The 14585-nt window shown below is 41.6% G+C and overlaps 1 long non-coding RNA gene across 1 annotated transcript; it reads right to left on the bottom strand.

Moving 5' to 3' along the window:
- Window positions 1-256: 256 nt before the first annotated feature.
- On the bottom strand, window positions 257-1151 carry LOC149126211 (uncharacterized). The gene is made up of 3 exons (XR_016234924.1): window positions 1011-1151; window positions 771-915; window positions 257-410 (listed from the first exon to the last, which is right to left on the bottom strand). It is a non-coding gene; the product is annotated as an uncharacterized LOC149126211 (long non-coding RNA).
- Between the last annotated feature and the right edge of the window lie 13434 nt (window positions 1152-14585).

Here is a 14585-nt window from a genome sequence, read left to right as displayed (position 1 = left end):
AAGAAGGGATGGAATTTGAGCAATCTTAAATTTAAAATATTTTTTGGGAAAGCATTACTAATTCCATTTCCTTACAGAGCATCACAGCACTCTGGAGAACTCATATTTCTATTATTTATACATTCATTAAATTCATTCAATGAAAATGAGTCTTCAACAATGTTATAGGCTCTTGGGATAAGGCAAACAACAAAACAGAATCCTTACCTTTTTTTTTTTTAAGATTATTTATTTATTTATTTGAGAGGTAGGGTTACAGACAGTGAGAGGGAGAGACAGAAAGGTCTTCCATCCACTGGTTGTCTCCCCAGATGGCTGCAACAGCAGAGCTGAGCCAATCCAGGAACTTCTTATGGGTCTCCCACACCAGTGCAGGGGCCCAAGCACTTGGGTCTTCATCCACTGCTTTCCTAGGCAATAGCAGAGAGCTGGATCAGAAGAGGAGCAGCTGGGACTAGAACTGGCACCCAAATGGGGTGCCGGCACTGCAGGCAGAAGATTAACCTACAGCTCCACAGTACTGGCACCGGATCTTTACCTTTTATGAAATTTAATATTTAAAAAATTACTTGTTTATTTGAAATGTAGAAAGTTACAGGAGGAGAGAGAGAGAGAGCGAGAGCAAGAGAGAGAAAGAGATCTTCAATCTGCTGGTTCATTCTCCCAAATGCCCATAACAACATGGGCTGGGTCAGAACAGACCCAGAAGCCAGGAACTCGAATCAGGCCTCCTATGTTGGTGGCAGGAGCTCACATACTTGAGCCATTACCTTCTGTTTTCCAGACACATTAGCTGGAAGCGGGATTGGAAGTGGAGTCAGAACTTGAACCAGGCACTCCAATGTGGGATACGGGCATCTCCAGCAGTGTTTTAACCACTGTGCCAAGTGCCTAACCTGGAACTTAGCATTTTATCTGATGAGACACATGAAAAGTAAATAAACATGAGCAACACAGCAGCTAGTTTCAGTTCAAAGAAAACATAAAAACAGACACAGATAGATACACACACTGAAAATTAGTTTAAGGTTGTGGGGAGCAACTGAGACTAGACTAAGTTACTGGAATTAAGACTTATTCTATGCATCTGCTCTCCCACAATATGGCGCTGGGGAGGAGTAAACTTCTACGCAGCTGCCTCTCGCCAATTTGACTGATGAGCTGCAGGAGCTGATCCTGCTCCTGATTGGAGGAGAGCAGCATGCTCGACGTGTGGGCAGCAGAGTTGGGATTGGTGGAAGAGGACTATAAAGGAGGAGAGAGACAACATGCACCAGGAACACCTGAGGAACATCTGAGCAGCCTCCGAGAGAGCCGGCCGGTGGTGTGCCACTCCTCCGCGGAAGCTGGGAAAGTGGCAGGGGGAGCCGCCCCTCCACGGAGGTGGAGGGGTTGGCAGCCAACCCGGGAAGGATCGAGCAGACAAAAAAACAGCGCAGGGTCCTGTGTCGTTCCTCCGTGAATGGGGGAGCGACAAAGGTTAACAAAATAACGAATATCTAAATCAGTACTTGAGATTTAAAATTAGCTGTAATATGATTTGTGGTATGGCATATTTTTCTTCCTTCTTATTTTAATGAATAAAAAATAATTGGGGAAGAAAGAAGAACCTTCTTTTTGGAAACAGAAGGGTGGATGAGACCTTATTTCTTTACTCCAACTATTTCTCTATATTATGGTTTCATGACACTATCATAAAAATTGAGCTTATTTTCTTCTTTTAAACTTTCATGCCCATTTAAATGGCATGGTTTCTTTGAAAGAAACTTGATTTTGTTCTTCAGAAACCTGATTACCAGGGGCAAACCATAACATTTATATTCATTGTTCTGTTTTTGCAAAACCAGGCGAATGGAAACCCTTCACAGTTTTAGGACTGCTAATTCCTATTTTAAGTTGTGGGTGGGTTACAAATTTATCCCAAGCCTTTTTCTCACTGACCACCAGATCCTGTGATTACCTAGCAAAAAGGGACTCCAGGCCAAGTGCATGTGTCAACAAACTTGTTCTGGGGAATTCAGAAAATGCCTATGTTTCAAGCGGACATCAAGAATTCCAGGTTATTCAGAAAGTTCAATTACTGGATGACCCAAAGGGTGACCAAATGCGTTTCATAGTTGCAAAGCAAGGAAGTTAAATGTGAAATGTGCCATTCACTTAAAAAAATGAAAAAATGAAGCTTGTCCATTTCATCTTTTCAAATTGAAAGTAGAAAAAGGTAGTTAACTGTTAAACCTTACTGTAGAAGTAGTTTTGGTATCTGTTTTTTTTTTTATTTTATTTTTATTTTTATTTTGACAGGCAGAGTGGACAGTGAGAGAGAAACAGAGAGAAAGGTCTTCCTTTTTTGCCGTTGGTTCACCCTCCAATGGCCACCACGGCTGGCGCGCTGCGGCCGGAGCACCACGCTGATCCGAAGGCAGGAGCGGGTGCTTCTCCTGGTCTCCCATGCAGGTGCAGGGCCCAAGCACTTGGGCCATCCTCCACTGCCTTCCTGGGCCACAGCAGAGAGCTGGCCTGGAAGAGGGGCAACTGGGACAGAATCCGGCGCCCCGACCGGGACTAGAACCTGGTGTGTTGGCGCTGCTAGGTGGAGGATTAGCCTAGTGAGCCGCGGTGCCGGCCGGTATCTGTTTTTTTTTTTTTTTTTTTTAAGTCATAAATGGGCATGCCAAGAATCTTCATTTTGCCTTATTCATCTTACTGCAGTGTAAGTAAGCAGATTGTCTAACTTAGCTCTTTTTTCTCAGTTCACATCCAAAATTTGGTAATTAAATAGCTTTTTCTGCACTTAGAAACACAAATAACAAGCCATGGAAAGAAATGAGAACGTGAAAATGAAATTTCTTACACTATGAAGAAGAAAATCAGTGAGCATGGGAGGCTGCACGCCCAGCTTTGCAGGCTGTGCTCCAGGTGGGGTTTGGGAGAAGGATGCATTTCATTGCGAATGTCAATTTACACAGAATGGTGTTCTGTAGAGAAACTAATTGAACGAGACCTTCACTTTTTTATAACCCATATAATTTTTATTGCATTGTGCACTGGCCAGCGTTAGCAGAACACAAATTAGCTTGGCCAGGGAGCATTGTGTACCTGCCAAGGTTGTATGCACGCTATGTTACCATCATGCCATTAAGTGCTGGGTTAGTAGGGGGAAGTTGAGAGGTGAAGGGAAACCTTCTCAATGACTGACTCACTTCAGCCCTCTTATTTCTACCTTGCTTTCCTCTCCCTCCCTGACTATATGAAGCTTTTCAAAGTACTGGTATCAGCTGTCATTATACCCGCCACCTGTTTCCTTGGCAACCCTTATCAAGCTGTACCAGGCTTAGGCTGCAAGTGAGTACCTTCAACCCTGCATTAAATAAGGCATTTCAAATTCTTACCATCTTGTGGACTGAACTAGTGAAATGGTAGGAGGGCATGATCTGAGATGGCCTACAGTCTACATGGGATAAGCAGGGGTAATGGAATTCAGCAGCAGTGAAACAAAAAGAGGTGGGAGGAAGAGAAAAAATTCAGTTCAAAGCTGCAGGAAAAATGCTGTGGTTGATTCCCTTCCCAAACTGTTGAATAACTTTTTGAAGACTATCTCTGACTCCAATTGATGATATGCTGTGAAACTCTTATTGTCTTCTCATATCCATATCTGAGCTTACATGGCACCAGAGCTGCCCTTTGAAAAAAAAAGAGAAGCCAGTTCTCATAGGTTCTCTAAAGGCTCAGCATTTGAGATTAGAGGAGATGCTGCCAGGCAGCCAACTGTCCCCAAGCCATTTCTCCCTCTTTCTTGCAACAGAGTTCCAGTTTCATTAAAAATTTCAATCTTTCTCTCCCTACCCCATGGCTCAGGAATAATCCTGACTAATTCAAATTAATCATAATAGTTTTATTCTTGCTGCCAGTGATTGATTCAGGGGAAGATGGAATGACCCAATTCTGGTTAATGAGAAAGGGGAGGAAATCAACTGGGAAGTTTCCACATGGTATCTTGATCAAAAAGAAGACATGGGGGCCAGCATTGTGGTGTAGCCAGCTAAGCTGCTACTTGGGACATTGCCATCCTCACATTAGAATACCAGTTTGAGTCCCAGCTGAGGTGCTTCCAATCCGGCTCCCTGCTAAGGGACCTGGGGAGGTAGTGGAAGATGGCCCACCTACTTAGGGCTTTGTCACTCATGTGGGAGACCCAGATGGAGTTCCTGGCTTTGCCTGAACCAGCCCTGGCTTTTGCCACCATGTTGGGAGTGAACCAGTGGATGGAAGGTCTCTATCTCTGTCTCTTTCACTCTTTCAAATCAAATAAATATTTTCAAAGTTTATTTGAAAGTCAGAGTTACTGAGAGAAAGGGAGAGACAGAGAAAGAGAGGGAGAGCAAGAGAGAGAGAAAGAGAGATCATCATTGCCCATGGCCACAACAGCCAGCTCTGAGTCAAACTGAAGCCAGGAGCCTGGAGCTTCTTCCAGGTCTCCCACATGGGTACCAGGGGCCCAAGTACTTGGACCATCTTCTGCTGATTTCCTAGGCCTAATATTAGCAGGGAGCTGGATTGGAAGGGGAGCAACCAGGACATGAACGGCACCCATATGGGATGCTGGTATCACAGATGGCAGCTTTACCCACCATGACACAATGCTGGCCCCACATAAATATTTTTTAAAGAAAGAACAACACTAAAATAGGCATGGGTATAGAAACAACCACGATGCTTCCACTGCTGGAACTTGGGTGCTATGGTTTGCCACCTCAAAGATTCAGATATTAGAAGCCTCATCCCCAGAGTGAGAGAGGTGGGGCCTGGTAGCAGGCCTTTTTAATGAGGGATTAGTGCTTTCCTTGAGAGCGGTGCATTCTGGTCCTCTCAGCAGGTCCCTGGACAGCAGGGTGTCCGAAGGGAGCCTGGCCTCCCCTGAGCCACCTTTGCTTCTTGTCTTTCCCTGCAACTGCTCTTCCCCGTGTCAATGCAGCTGTTTCCTTTTCTGCCTCTGGTGTGATGTGCAGGCAGCTGTCAGTGCTGTGATGTTTGGACTTTCCAGCCATCAGGACTGTCAGCCAAATCAGCTTCTCTTCTTCACACGTTGCCCAGCATCAGCCACTCTGTTATAACAGCACAACATGGGTTCATACAAGGTGTAACCTATTTGTGATCATGAAAACTTCTGGCCTGAGATTGGCAGAGATTAGAAATGTAAAGAACCTGATCTTCAATCGCATCATTGAGCTGTTGAATTAGCTAAATGGAAGCAGTTGGGCACCTGGACTTCTTTTAAAATAAGAAAATAGAGGCCAGCACTATGGTGAACGTTAAGCCTCCATCTGCAGCGCTGACATCCCATATTGGAGCAGATTTGAGATCCAGCTGCACCACTTCTGATCCAGCTCCTTGCTAATGGCCTGGGAAGGCAGTGGAAGATAGCCCAAATGCTTGGACCCCTGCACCCACGTGGGAGACTGGAAGGGGCTTCTGGCACCCATCTTAAGCCTGGCCCAGCCCCAGCTGAGGCACCCATTTGGTGCCTCAAAATCAACTTGTTAAAGAAAATACAATTTCCTTATTATTTATGATGAATAATTTACAAGGTTATAATTTTCACCCTCTTATATTCAGTCCCCAGTTTCTCAACATACTGCTTCTATGAAGCTTGATCGGATTTTAATATCTTTGACTCCACCTTCATCCAGTGAGATGCTGGATCCGGAGAGGTGCTTCATCCGGGATGAAGCTGTTGATCTCAGAAAGTTGGTTAAAACACAAATATTTGTAGGGAAACTGAATAAAAGACATTTTTTCAACATAGAGTGGTTTGTCATATTTTGTTTCAATTCACATAGTTCCTTAAGGTGATTTTGTTCAGGAGCGGAAGATTTTGTAAAAAGACAGAAGTAGGGAATATTAAGGAAATTGAATTCCATCAGGGGCCCTGAGAGGTAAAAGAACAGCATCAACGTTTTTGGGATTTGAAAGAGAAACAAGCAGGGTTGGAAACCAGGCACAGAGAGAGAATGGTGATGGAAATAGAGCCAAATCCTTACCCTTCTTTCTGGGAAGGTGGAGAACTGGTGTTTAATGATGGTAAGTCCAGATCTAAACATACAGTGCCCATGGAGTGTTGGAACCAGGGCTCTCCTCTATACCAACACTTGCATATGCTGAGGTCCCTTATATAATATGATGTGGCATCTTCATATCACCCATACATATCCCATATACTTCACATTTTGTATTTGAGATGCAGATACACACACACACACACACACACAGAGGAGGCTTGAGGGGAAGAGTACACTCCCATCCACTGATTCCATTTCCCAAAGGACTACAATGGGCAGAGTGGGGCAGACTGAAGCTAGGAGTCAAGAATGCAACCCAAGCTGCTAGGGAATTAGCTTAGGTGGTACAGTACTTGCTACTTGCATAGAATGCAAGAGTGCACTCATGCACTCCAGGTCTCCTTTTGCGTGTCAGAGGTCCAATTACTTGCGCCATCACCTCTGCCTCACGGAGTCTGCATTAGCAGGAAGTTGGAGTCAAGAACTAGAGTCAGGTGTTGAATCCAGGTACTCTACTGTGGGACATGGACCTCTTAAATAGCATCTAAAACATTAGGTTAAACACCAGTCTTCTCCATATGTTTTATTCCATATCTAGATTACTTTTAACACATGATACAACATAAATGCTATGTAAATAGTTGTTGTATTGTGTTGTTTAGGAAATCATTACAAGAAGGATCTGTATTCATATGTATTCTGTAAAGATGTAGTTTTTTTTTTTCAAATATTTTCAATGCAGTGGTTTTGAATTCACAGATGAGAAACCACAGAAGCAGAGCACTGACTGTATGTACTGATTATTTCTAGAATGAAGCTCTTTTTGTTCTGATATTGGAGGGCCTGAAGGCCTAATCACAGATCAGCTCTACTCCAAAACATGTTTGTTTGTTTGTTTATTTATTTATTTATTTACTTATTTGACAGGCAGAGTTAGACAGTGAGAGAGAGAGACAGAGATAAAGGTCTTCCTTTTCCGTTGGCTCACCCTCCAAATGGCCGCTATGGCTGGCGTGCTGCACCGATCCGAAGCCAGGAGCCAGGTGTTTCCTTCTGCTCTCCCATGCGGGTGCAGGGCCCAAGCACTTGGGCCATCCTCCACTGCTTTCCCGGGCCACAGCAGAGAGCTGGACTGGAAGAGGAGCAACCAGGACAGAATCCGGCGCCCCAACCAGGACCAGAACCCAGGATGCCGGCACTGCAGGCGGAGGATTAGCCAAGTGAGCTGCGGTGCTGGCCAACATGTTTATTTTTTAAAGATTTATTTTATTTTCTTAAGAGCAGGATTTCAGGAGATGACAGACAGATAGAGATCGTCCGTTCTCCAGTTTGCTACCAAATGGTCACCACAGCCATAGCTGGGCCTGGTGGAAGTCATGAGCCTGAACATCATCCAGGCCTCTCATATGAGTGACAGGGGCCCAAGTATTTGAGCCATCTTATGCTGGTTTCCCAGGCACGTTAGCAGGGAGCTAGGTGGGAAACAGAGAAGTCAGAACTAAAATCAGTTCTCATAAGGAATTCTGGCACTATAAGTGGTACCTTAAGTCGCTGTGCCACAATGCTGGTCCCAACACACATGCTTTAAAATAAAACCTAGGAGAAGATACCAAATCATACACAGAGCTCTGGAAACATCTCTAAGGAGAGACTTGATGAGGATACAGATGTTCCTAGATGTAGCACAGAAATCCCGTACCATCTAAAACAGTGGATTATACTTTAATGTGAACAGACTCCAAGGAGCACCATGTCATGAGGAAATGGAGAATCATGAACGATGATCATAAAAAAATTAATAAGACAGAAGAGGTCATGGTGCAAGGATTGTTTCATTAAATAGAACTTAGCAAATCTCTACTTTAAGTATTCAGAAAAACATGATTTTTAAAAATAAAATAACAGTATAAAAATAATGTCAAAGAATTGGAAATGCCTTTCAAAGAAGAAAACTATAATGGCAAAAAAATGTTATATAGAATTCCTTTTACAAATAAAATGACAAAGAAATATAAAAGTACAAAGATAATGCAAAGTTTAAAACAGACCTATAACATCAAGCCAAGAGGTGCAATGACCCAGGATGGACAGTTTTAGAAAGTGTGGACTGAAATTATGCTTTTGCAAAAATTAAAGAAAAAAAAAGAAAGGAAGGGAGGAGGGGAGTTGAGGGAGGGAGAAAAGGAAGGAGGGAAGCATGGTCATCTTCTTAGACTTATACCTATGAAATACACGAGCTCTGTTCTCTTTATATTAATGCCAGCTTTACAAAAAGAAAATATGGAGAGCACATGATCAAGCAAATAATAGAGAACAATTTCAAAGAACTTAAAAAGGACACTGCTTTTAAGATCACGGGGTGCGGCGGCGCCTCACCCCGGCTTCGGATCAGCGCAGCGCGCTGGCTGTGGCAGCCCTTTTGGGGGTGAACCAATGGAAGGAAGAGAAGGAAGACCTTTTTCTCTGTCTCTCTCTCTCTAACTCTGCCTGTCAAAAAATTATGGGGAGCAAGAAATTAGCAATAACCTGATACCTGGAAAGTGGCCATGGAGACAGGAGTGTGAAGACTCAGAACGGCCAGCCAGGCATGCAAGGAAGCAGGTGATCTGAAGCGACGCTGAGCGTAACCGCTCTGCTGGGAAACCCTGAGAGTGTGCTAAGAAGCATTTTTCTGTTTTTAATAAGGACAATAAATCATCACAGAAGTCCAAAATAAAAACCAAAACCCTCACCGTGTGTTAGAATGTCACAAGAAAGAGTAAGGGAAGGTACACATGTATCAGCTTCCCTAGTGAGCAAGTTCATGACAACAAGAAGGCATTAGTGCTGTTCACATTTTGCAAAGTAGCAATTAGCAGAACTAAAAACAATATCCTCTTCAGGTAGTCTTGAGAAGAACATTGGGAAGCAGCGGCAATCATGCTTCATTGGAAGGGGAGAGATATTAGTTATACTTGGTAAATCATCTGTAATAGGCATTCCATTAAAGATGGTAGATTAACCATTTGTAATGATTTTCCTTCTTTCAGAAATCCCATTAAAAGTATAACAAAACAATGAAAAGCTAAAATGACAGAAAATATTGAAGAGGGCCTTCAACAGAAAACATTAACTGGAGTCTGATTCAGAACCCCAGTTTGCTCTAAGAGAACATAGGTCAGGAAAGGTCCATGCCTCCCCTCCCCCACCCCCATCCTTCAGAGGAATGCAAAGAAATTCTTTAGAAAGTTCTGATGTCTCTTGCAAGTCCGGGCATTTTTATATCACCTAGGTGAGGGGCTGGATCATTTCTGGTCACCTGAAAGCAGACTTGTCTAGTCCAAGTAGACTTTCTAACCGATTTTTTAGTGACTGATTCTTTTTTCTTTCTTTCTTTCTTTTGTGATATTTCATACAAAAAGAATATGTGATGAGTGTATGTATAAGCTACAAATGATAATAAAACAAATGCTTCTGAAGCCTCCAGCTAGTGCAGTAGCTAAAACAAGAGCTGCTGATGTTATGTCAACACTGTGAGTGTCTTTCCTGTATCACCCCTACTCTTTTCACTCCTACACAACAATCCTGGTTTCTACATTCATCATTCCTTGTGCTTTTTAACACCTAAAGTTTTAGTGCATAGCTGTTTGTTGGATAATATATTATTTTTCGTAATTTTTGAGAGCTTATAAAAATAATATTCTCCATAATAGAGTTTCCTGGATTCCAGTTTTTTTCACCTCTATTCAGCCTTATGTGTGCCATGTTCTTTTCTGGAAAAGTCTAGATAACAATTAATTTAGCTTTTATAAGCCATATGATCTCTACTGCCAACTACTCAACTTTGATATTTTAACAAGAAAAGAGGCAATGGTAGTAGGACAGCTATGCATCAATAAGATGTTTCCCTCAAGAATGGGCCATTGGTGGTGCCATAACAGAGCCAAAAAATTTCTTTTGTCCAGAAATGCATAGCACAAACCATTCTTCATGTGTTTGTGGTGATGCTGGTGTAAACAAACTTTACTGCCCATTACATGGAAATGTGTTATATACAATTATGTTTAGTGCATCATACTTGACAACTTTCATGCCTCATGGCTATAGTACTGATTTTTGTATTTATTAGATTTGTAATTGCTGTTTTAGAGTGTGCACCTTCTACTTAGGAGCACAAAGTGTGCTGTAAAGCAGAATGCTGCATTATGTTGGATGCAGTGCCATCCATATTGTGTTTACCATAGCTCTCCACTGCATCAAGGGGCCATGGGGAGTGGTTGACCTACTCCATCTAGTTGTGTGTGAATGCGCTGTGTGATGCTCCTAAAATGAAATCATACCATGCATTTTTCAGAATGCATCCTCATGGCAAGCAACACATAATTGTACTTAAACAAATGGACATGGTCGTTGTTTGTGATTTATCAAGCAAGCAGGTTTCAATTTGAGTTCAGCGGCATTAGAGTGGAAGGCACAACAGGACAGGACGCATGATGCTCATCTTGCTGAAGATATCATTACCAGATGGGGTAGAACTCAATAAACACCATGACTGAGTGAATAAATGAATATGCATAGACACATGTTCATAAATACCTTCTTCTTGGGGACATGCTTCTCTATTTCCTTGAAATAAGATATTAGGGGTAGAATTTCTAGAACAAACAGTATGCAGTTTTAGTGCACATTCCCAAGGATTGATCTACCCCTAAATGTCTATCAATAGCAGCATTTTCTCACACTACTGCCAAAATTAGTTATTATCAATTCTTACTTTTTCCACTCTATGTGAGAAAAAAAAGAAATCCTGTTACTTTAAATTTTATTATGTATAAGTTCAATTATGTTCTTAAATTTTTTCTATTTTCTTTTTTCTTAATGAAATTATTCTTTTTTTTAAAGATTTTTTTATTTATTTGAAAGGCAGAGTTACAGAGAGGCAGAGGCAGACAGAGAAAGAGAGAGAGCGAGAGAGAGTGAGAGAGAGCGAGAGAGAGTGAGAGAGAGCGAGAGAGAGAGTCTTGCTGGTTTACTCCCTAGATGGCCACAATGGGTTGAGCTGTGCTGACCCAAAGCCAGGAGCCAGGAGCTTCTTCCTGGTCGCACACTCAGGTATAGGGGCCCAAGGACTTCATCCATCTTCCACTGCTTTCCCAGGACATAGCAGAAAGTTATATTGGAAGTGGAACAGCTGGGACTCGAACTGGCGCCCATATGGGATGCCAACATTTCAGGCAGCACCTTTACCAGCTGTGCCACAGCACCAGCCCCTATTTTCTTCTTTGGTAAAGTAAATCTTCCAACCTTTTGTCTGTTTTCCTATTTCATATGTTTGTTAACGATTTATAAGGAGCTTTGGCTTGTAATAGATATGAACAACCTGCTGTGGCCTAGGGAATAAGCTGCTACCTGCAATGCAAGCTTCCCATATGGGCGCCAGTTCCTGTCCTGGCTTCTCCTCTTCGAATCCAGCTCCCTACTAATAGCCTGGGTAAAGCAGTGGAAGATGGTCCAAGTGTTTGTGCTCCTGACACCCATGTTGGAGACCCCCATGAAGCTCCTGGTTCCTGGTTCTGGTCTGGCTCATCCCTGGTCATTGTGGCCACTTGGGGAGTGACTCAGCTGATTTAAATATCTTCTCTCTCTATATATATAATTCTATAAAATACATGAATAAATCTTAAAAAAAATTAACACTGTGCATATGTCAAAGGATGAAGAGACATCATCTAGTATGTGAAAGACCAAGCTGAAATGATTGCTTACTACAGGAGAAGACAGTGTAGCTGCCCAGGCACTCTTGAATGCTCTTTTTTATAGAGCTTTTGTAAAGGAGTCAGGGGTTCCCAGAGGCCCAGTGGTGAACATAGGTTGACGTATCCTTAGCAGAAACGTAGTTTCTTGTATGAGACTGTGTTGGTTTACATTTGAGAGTGTATTTCCTGGAAAGTGAATCCCTGGGGAGCTTGCATCAGAAATATTGGGCTTCACTGATTGGTTGGCTTTAAAAACCTTTTTCACCTAAGCAGCTTGTCTTTGATGGGTGGAGCAGATATACAAAGGGGAATCCTCTGGCTACTTGCCTCCAGGGTGAGAGAAAAATGAGTTTTTGAGATTTTTATTCTCTCATAAGAAATGCTTATGATTTATGCTGTCAAATTTCTGTTTTTTAATTATTGACTTCGCTGTCATATTTTTCATGAGCCTCGTTCACCTGCATGGTGGTTGAAAAATATCCATTTTCTTCCACTGCATTTAGTGTTTTAAAAACAGATCATTGCCGGCGCCGTGGCTCAATAGGCTAATCCTCCACCTTGCGGCGCCGGCACACCGGGTTCTAGTCCCGGTCGGGGCGCCGGATTCTGTCCCGGTTGCCCCTCTTCCAGGCCAGCTCTCTGCTATGGCCAGGGAGTGCAGTGGAGGATGGCCCAGGTGCTTGGGCCCTGCACCCCATGGGAGACCAGGAAAAGCACCTGGATTCTGGCTCCTGCCATCGGATCAGCGCGGTGCGCCGGCTGCAGCGGCGGCCATTGGAGGGTGAACCAACGGCAAAGGAAGACCTTTCTCTCTCTGTCTCTCTCTCTCACTGTCCACTCTGCCTGTCAAAAATTAAAAAAAAAAAAAAAAAAAAAAAAAAAAAAACAGATCATTAACCATTTAGATAATTAAGTCATAATCCTTCTGGAATTAAATTTTAGCATGAGTGTTAAGTACTGCTTCAATTTCTTTTTTTTTAAACTTTTATTTAATAAATATAAATTTCCAAGGTACAGCTTTTGGATTACAGTGGCTTTTCCCCCCATAACTTCCCTCCCATCTCCCGCACTCTCTCCCATTCCATTCACATCAAGATTCATTTTCAATTACCTTTATATACAGAAGATCAATTTAGTATATACTTAGTAAAGATTTCAACAATTTGCACCTGCACAGAAACACAAAGTGTAAAGTACTGTTTGAGTACTATGGTACCAAGTTTTCAACTCTAATTTATTGAATGAGGTCCAATGTCTCTACTTATTTATGGGGCACAGTTAGTAGAATATGTGTGTGTGTGTGTGTGTGTGCATCATGTGTGCATGTATTTTGTGTATTTAATTCCATTTCTAGAATTTTTACCTTCCTACCAAAGTGCCAATATTTTCAGTTACAATATTTTTATAAGATGTGTGAATAATCTAAAGGGCACTTTGTTTTTACTTTTCAAGAAAGTCTACCCCATCTGAACATCTATTCCTTTGCCTAAAATTATAAGTTTTTAGGCAACTTTGCCCCTTTACCACCAAAATGTGAACTGTTATGATTGTAGAAGTATTAAATTTATGTTTATGGGGAGAAGGGATTCTGATATCTTTATTATCTTCCTATGTGAACAGATGTTTCTTCAATTACTCACCTTTCATTTTTTCTAACTACCATCAAGCTCTAAGCCTAACTGACAATGTTTTTGAAAACAACACTCACTCACTTCTCAGTAACAAAACCTTACATTACTCACAAACTCATAATTTTTTGCATAGTATCTCTGGAAAATAAATTTTCAGAAGTCCATCATGGTCCACAGATAAGAAATTGTCATGCTTTGAGGAATAGTTTTCTAAGCACTATTTTTTTCTTGTGGGATCTGACAATTTCCTATTAACTTCTTTATATACTTACATATTTACATAATAACACGTGACATAGTGAGTCAGCACCTAGCCTCTTCAACCAGTCTGTGATTTCAGTGCTGACTCCATCACGTGGTAACTGTGTAGAAAACCACTCAATCTGTGTTGTGGTGCAGTGAGCTAAGCCACTGTTTTTTTTTTGTTTTGTTTTGTTTTGTTTTTGTTTTTTAGCAAAATACCGACTTTGATTTATTGAAATTTGCATTCAAATGGAACTTAAAGTTTGCCATCTGACAAGGTACAACAAGTTGTTACAAATCTCTTCATGGAATTATTGAGGTACACTGGAAAATGATATCAGTTATAAAATAACAATAATAAATGCAATGTTCAAGCCTCGTGTTTGTCCTGTGGTTTAACACCCTGTGTTAAGTGTCTCACAATCCATACCAAAGTACTTGGGTGCTGATCTTGGTTTTGCTCCTGATTCCAGTCTTGCACATTTGGGGAGACAACAAACAAAAGAAAGCTCTTTATTTGTCTCTCTGTCTCTCTTTGACTCTCAAATAAAAAAATAAATAAACCTTCCTTTTTTAAGATCAATCAGTCACCATCTGGAAAAAAGAAAGTTGAAAATGAAAGCAAAGTAGTCATCGTTTATTAATTGGTTCAAAAGCAAGTGTGTTAAACAAAATAGTAAATATATTACACAGACTTAAACTAAAAAAGTAAGATAACTTGGGAAAATGTGAAATAGAGGTGAGGAGGATGTGTGTGTGTGTGTGTGTGTGTGTAAATTGAAAAAATTGGAGGTAAATATCACCAAAAATACCAGCAGAATTGGAAGAGTTTGCTACTACAGAATGCAATGGGCCAGGGTAGGACTAAGAACTGTTATTTCTCATTAAAGGTCTTGGATTTTTAGGGCTGGTGCTGTGAC

This window comes from Oryctolagus cuniculus, chromosome 6, assembly GCF_051225735.1.
Source record: "Oryctolagus cuniculus isolate XC-2025 breed Fujian yellow rabbit chromosome 6, ASM5122573v1, whole genome shotgun sequence".
Taxonomy (NCBI): domain Eukaryota; kingdom Metazoa; phylum Chordata; class Mammalia; order Lagomorpha; family Leporidae; genus Oryctolagus; species Oryctolagus cuniculus.
This window is presented reverse-complemented; position numbering and strand designations above follow the sequence as displayed.